Source organism: Triticum aestivum, chromosome 6D (genome assembly GCF_018294505.1).
Source record: "Triticum aestivum cultivar Chinese Spring chromosome 6D, IWGSC CS RefSeq v2.1, whole genome shotgun sequence".
Taxonomy (NCBI): domain Eukaryota; kingdom Viridiplantae; phylum Streptophyta; class Magnoliopsida; order Poales; family Poaceae; genus Triticum; species Triticum aestivum.
In genome coordinates this window covers 465,528,656-465,535,338 of record NC_057811.1, presented here as the reverse complement: position 1 = coordinate 465,535,338, position 6,683 = coordinate 465,528,656, and positions in this window count along the sequence as shown.

Sequence of the window (6,683 nt, the reverse complement as noted above, 5' to 3'; positions counted from 1 at the left end):
TGTGTCAAGTAACTTGATAGCTCAAGATTGGGATTTGCTCCTCCGACGATGGAGAGATATTCTCGGGCCCTCTCGGTATTACGGTATCCATCATCGTCTGGCCAGACACAGTGTGATTTGATCACTGGGATGCCGGAACACGGAAACGAGAAAAGAGAACAAAACCGGTAACGAGGTAACTTGCATGATGGACAAATTGTTCGTCCACGGGGATGCAACAAATCTCACCTCGGGTGTTTGTGACATATCGCAAAGCAACAGGAATAGCTCACTGCAACTGGAGGTTGACTCGAATATTCATTCGTGTGGGTATAGGGGTCAATATGGGTGTCCACGGCTCCGATGTTGATCATTGATCGGAAGGGGTTCCGGGTCATGTCTATACTTCACCGAACCTATAGGGTCACACGCTTAAGGGTCATCTATCATCTGAATACTAGACAGGGAGTCTGAGAGAAAATCATCGAAAAAGTTTCGGACACCGAAAAGTTTCGGACAGCGGAAAAGTTCCGCAAAGAGAGGTCACCGGATGAGTTTCGGTGAAACCGAAATAGTTGTTTCGGGGTATGCCATTAAGTCAAAATGGTTTCGGCACATGCCTGATAATTCTTGGAGGGTGCCAGAATCATTCTGGAAACTTTTTTGGAATTTTCAGAAATAAAAACGGGAAATATTCCGGAGCTGCAGGAACCGGTTCACATGCTTTTCGCAGATGAAAATCACTAAACTGGAATTGTTCCAGAACACGTTGAAAATTATTATGGTGGGTACTGGAAATGTTCTAAGCCCACATAGATATTTTCAGTTCGAACGGACGCTGAAAAATGTCGTCGTGAATACTGAAAGTGCTTTTTGGGATATTTTATGGAAAGCCACCTTTTGGGGCTTTGCCCAAAAGATCTAGGGATGTCATGGATGGATTGGGAGACCCTCATGGGGGCCCCCCAAGGGGTGTGGCCGGCCACACTTGGGGCTCCACCTTGGAGCCCCTCTTGTTCCTTGGTTTCACTCTTATGCCCTTGAGGAAGGACTTCATTCATGTGCATTTTGGGTTTTTGTGTTAAACTACCCTACCCCTTGGGATTCCCTATAAATAGAGGTGGAGGGGCAGCCCTCCACACTCACTCTTTCTCACATACAAGTGCCATGCATGATCTGGCTTCTCTCTCCCTCCCAGCGAAATAGTTTCGTAGAGCCGTAAGGCTGTCTGGGTTTCGGCAGGAACTAGTTCTGGACGGCGAAGCCCTGCCGGATAGATGACACCGTATGTGTGCGACTCTGTAGAGAGATCGTAGTTTAGGTCTTATAAAAAATCGTGAGTGCCTCCCGAAGGGCTGTCCGTGTGACCATCTGAGTTTCGAAGGTCCTCCCGAAGGGCTATCCGAGTGACCATTCGAGTTTCGAAGGTCCTCCCGAAGGGCTGTCCGCGACACCGTCCGGGGGGCTGTTCGACCACCTCCCGGAGGGCTGTCTGAGGAGCAGATGAGGGTATTCATCCTCGCGGTTGGGAGGTTGTAAATCCTGGCTGCAGGGATCTACACCGCCGATCGTCATCGACTCTACTTCCCGCTGCGCTACGAGTCGGTAACGAAAAAGATCAAACCATGTATGCAGTCTCCATAGTGGTGCTGGGCTAGTGCGTAGGTCGGAAACTTTTTGTTTTCTGTTGCGTTACCCTACAGGGGCATCAAGAGCCGTGCTATGTGTAGATGCAGGTTGCGATCTAGAATACATAGAGATGTATGGGTGTTGCATAATATAATTAGGTAGTAGATGAGATCTATTGCTGAAAATTATTTATGCGGGTGACAGATGAAATCTGTTACCCGACGTTCTTGTTGCTTCCCTAGAATTTGCGTTTGCTCAATCTCGAGACAGCATGGTGGAATTTGACAAAGTTCTGGCAATCTGTGATCCTGATTGATCATGGAAGTGCTATCAGTTCTTTGGGTTCTGCCGTAGTCAAAAGAAAGATGAAATTCGCAGATGAAAGGGCATTGCAGATATGATCTGCACGGAGGTCATGTGTATGACGAAGTTTAGTATGGGGCTCGAGATTTAATTATCTCGTGTTTCATACACCCCGAGATGTTAATCTAGCAACTTGAATAATCATACTTGATGATAAAACGTTGGTAGTGTTGGGGAACGTAGCAGAAATTTAAAATTTTCTACGTATCACCAAGATCAATCTATGGAGTCATCTAACAACGAGAGAGAGGGGAGTGCATCTACATACCCTTGTAGATCGCGCGCGGAAGCGTTCAAGAGAACGGGGTTGATGGATTCGTACTCGTCGTGATCCAAATCACCGATGATCCTAGCGTCGAACGGACGGCACCTCCGCGTTCAACACACGTACGGAGCGGGGACGTCTCCTCCTTCTTGATCCAGCAAGGGGGGAGGAGAAGTTAATGGAGATCCAGCAGCACGACGGCGTGGTGGTGGAAGTAGCGGGATCCCGGCAGGGCTTCGCCAAGCGCAAGCGGGGAGGAAGAGGTGTCACGGGAGGGAGGGAGGCGCCAGGGCTTGGGGTGCTGCTCCCATGAGCCTCCCCACTATATATAGGGGTGGAGGGGGCTGGTTTCTTGCCCTCCAAGTCCATTGGGGCGTTGGCAAAGGTGGGGGAAAGAAATCCCATCATTTTTCCTTCCCCACCGATTGTTATCCCCCTTTTTTAGGGATCTTGATCTTATCCCTTCGGGATATGATCTTATTCCTTCTAAGGTGGGATCTTGGTGCGCCTTGACCAGGGGTGTGGGGAATTGCCCCCACTACCCACGTTCATGTGGGTCCCCCCCATGCAGGTGGGCCCCACTTTGGAACCTTCTAGAACCTTCCCGGTACAATACCGAAAAATCCCGAACATTTTCCGGTGGCCAAAATAGGACTTCACATATATAAATCTTTACCTCCGGACCATTTCGGAACTCCTCGTGATGTCCGGGATCTCATCTGGGACTCCGAACAACTTTCGGTTAACCACATACTAATATCTCTACAACTCTAGCGTCACCGAACCTTAAGTGTGTAGACCCTACGGGTTCGGGAGACATGCAGACATGACCGAGACGACTTTCCGGTCAATAACCAACAGCGGGATCTGGATACCCATGTTGGCTCCCACATGTTCCACGATGATCTCATCGGATGAACCACGATGTCGAGGATTCAATCAATCCCGTATACAATTCCCTTTGTCAATCGGTACGTTACTTGCCCGAGATTCGATCGTCGGTATCCCAATACCTTGTTCAATCTCGTTACCGGCAAGTCACTTTACTCGTACCATAACGCATGATCCCGTGGCTAACTCCTTAGTCACATTGAGCTCATTATGATGATGCATTACCGAGTGGGCCCAGAGATACCTCTCCATCATACGGAGTGTCAAATCCCAGTCTCGATTCGTGCCAACCCAACAGACACTTTCGGAGATATCTGTAGTGCACCTTTATAGCCACCCAGTTACGTTGTGACGTTTGGTACACCCAAAGCATTCCTACGGTATCCGGGAGTTGCACAATCTCATGGTCTAAGAAAATGATACTTGACATTAGAAAAGCTCTAGCAAACGAACTACACGATCTTGTGCTATGCTTAGGATTGGGTCTTGTCCATCACATCATTCTCCTAATGATGTGATCCCGTTATCAATGACATCCAATGTCCATTGTCAGGAAACCATAACCATATATTGATCAATGAGCTAGTCAACTAGAGGCTTACTAGGGACATGTTGTGGTCTATGTATTCACACATGTATTACGGTTTCTAGTTAATACAATTATAGCATGAACAACAGACAATTATCATGAACAAGGAAATACAATAATAACCATTTTATTATTGCCTCTAGGGCATATTTCCAACAGTCTCCCACTTGCACTAGAGTCAATAATCTAGTTCACATCACCATGTGATTAACACTCAAAGTTCACATCGCTATGTGACTAATACCCAAGAGTTTACTAGAGTTAATAATCTAGTTCACATCACCATGTGATTAACACTCAATGAGTTCTAGGGTTTGATCATGTTATGCTTACGAGAGAGGTTTTAGTCAACGGGTCTGCAACATTCAGATCCGTGTGTGCTTTACAAATCTCTATGTCATCTTGTAGATGCAGCTACCACGCGCTACTTGGAGCTATTCCAAATAGCTGCTCTACTATACGAATCCGGTTCACTACTCAGAGTCATCCGGATTAGTGTCAAAGTTTGCATCGACGTAACCCTTTACAACGAACCCCCTTTCCACCTCCATAATCGAGAAAATTCCTTAGTCCACTAAGGATAAGTTCGACCGCTGTCATGTGATCCCTTCCTGGATCACTATTGTACCCCTTGACTAACTCATGGCAAGGCACACTTCAGGTGCGGTACACAGCATAGCATATTGTAGAGCCTACGTCTAAAGCATAGGGGACGACCTTCGTCCTTTCTCTTTGTCGGAGTAATTGGCCACGGGTAGCCTCACCGACTACCCCTGGCTCTTCAGAAAATTTATCAGGCCTTTGGGCCTTCAAGCACTCCAAGCATTTGGGCCGCCTTCCCCGGCCGGCTGCCACTAAAGCCGGCTCCCGGAAGGCGACCCAGCCTCACCGACTCCAAGAAGCCGGCCAAGAAGGACGCCGACTCCTAGAAGCCGGCCAAGACCACAACCACTCCTACATAACGGCGACATGACGGGGTGTGGCCACAGTGCGGCCCACGACCCCCTAAGCCCGAGGCGGGCATGGCTACAGGAGGCCGTACGGGGGGGATGTCCCCCGTGCGGCCGGGCACTGTAGCCACGCCAGCTACGACGTCATCCACGACCCACTCCTGTACGGCCCAAGGACTGCGGGCCCCTTCAGCCAGAGAGAGGCGTGAAGGCGGCCCAGCTTTTCCTAGTCGGCCAGGAGCATAGTCGGCCTCCAGAAGCCGGCGACTCCCTTCCTCGAAGCAGGAGCCCCATTAAGGAGACAAGACGAGGTGAGGCTACAGTGATAGCCCCCGACGCGGATCACTGTAGCCACGCTTACCTCGACAAAGCCCTCATCATCAGAGGCGCGGCTACAGTAAGCAGCCGCCGACAAGACCCTAGGCAGTGGGGCCGGCCTGTCGACCGAGGAGCCGGCAGCCGGCGGGACCCACCAGCCGGCGGGACCTAGCAGCCGGCGGAGAAGCCGGCAGGCGTAGACACTGGCGGCTGGGGCCAGGTCCCAGTCGGATTACCATTGTACCCCCGGGGGTAGGCCTATATAAACCCCCCGGAGCACCCATGCAAAGGGTTGGCACCTCTGCATGTTTTGCTTCCAAGCATAACACACACACACACACACCATAGATAGAGAGAAGCAAGAGCTAGCCTTGTTCTTCTTCTCCCTTGATCCCAACAGCTCTAGGAGCGATTGTAGCTACTCTTTATCGATCTAGTGATCATGCGGAGACCCCGCAGAGCAGGACTAGGGGTGTTATCTCCTCGGAGAGCCCCGAACCTGGGTAAGATTCGCCGGCGTGCATGTCTTCGCCTCATCCCGTTTCCAGGCACCCGCGACGTTTTATTGGCTCCCACAATGATAAGCCATCCCTTTGCATATGTCGCACCAACCACCCGACATTTGGCGCCCACCGTGGGGCCACGTGCACCGTTGTCCGGAGACCTGTTCTGGACGGGAACCCTCTTCCTTCCCCGCGAGCGCAGCCAGCCTGCTGCGCCCGATGGCGTTTGCCCCGACGCGCTGCAAAGCGTCGACGACGCCTGCGCAGCGAGCCGCCTCGCCGATCTGCTCGGCGAGACTCGCATCTCCGACGAGCCTGCGTCGGACGCAGGCACCGATTACCCCGAGAGCCGCCTCGTCAGCCTCCTCGACCAACTCCACGTCTCCAGCGAGCCTGCTGCGGACACGGAGTCTGTCGGCTCCACCGACCCGATGCTCATCGACTCCGACACCGCGTCGCTCGACGCCTACCCCTCCGACGTGGTGGTCTTCGATGACCCACTCCCTCGAGCTGACAGCGGCAGCAGCGCTGTCACCGAAGTGCTGGTCATCAGCCATGTCTCCAACTCGGGCGGGAGCGCCCGCGACGCTCAGCAAGCAGCGATGCACGACCTCTCCATCCCCATTCCAGCCGACGCCGACGCCGAGACCTTGGAGGCACGCCGTCTTGCCCTCATCACGGAGAGCAAGAAGATAGCCTCGATGAGACGCCTCGCCGAGGCCCACCAGCGCGAAGTCGACCGCGCCGCCTTCGGGACGCCGCCGCCTAGCGGCCCGAGCCGAGCCGGCTTCATCCAGAAGCGCGGCGCAGCCGTTGCCAGCATGCTGGGCGCAGATCGCCCCGTCTACGCCACCCCGCTCGAGAATCTGCGAGCTGCTCAGGCGGCTGCAGAGGAGCTCAATGGGCTGGGAGCCGATGAGCTCCCCTACATGACAAGACGGATCCAGCAGCTGATCGACGCGGCTGCAGAACGGCACGAAGCCGGCGCCCGAGCTGATAGCCATCCCCCGCGCCAGGACCACGCCGCGGCGTCCCGCTCGCCGACTGCGAGCGGCACGCGCCAGAGGAAAGACAAGGAGCCGGCTGCCAGCCGCAGCCGGACTCGCCTCACTATCGAGCGCGACGCGGATGGCCGCCCTAGGGCGGTCGAACACCAAGGAAACCTGCCGCCTCCCCCGCCTCGAAGAGAAAGACGC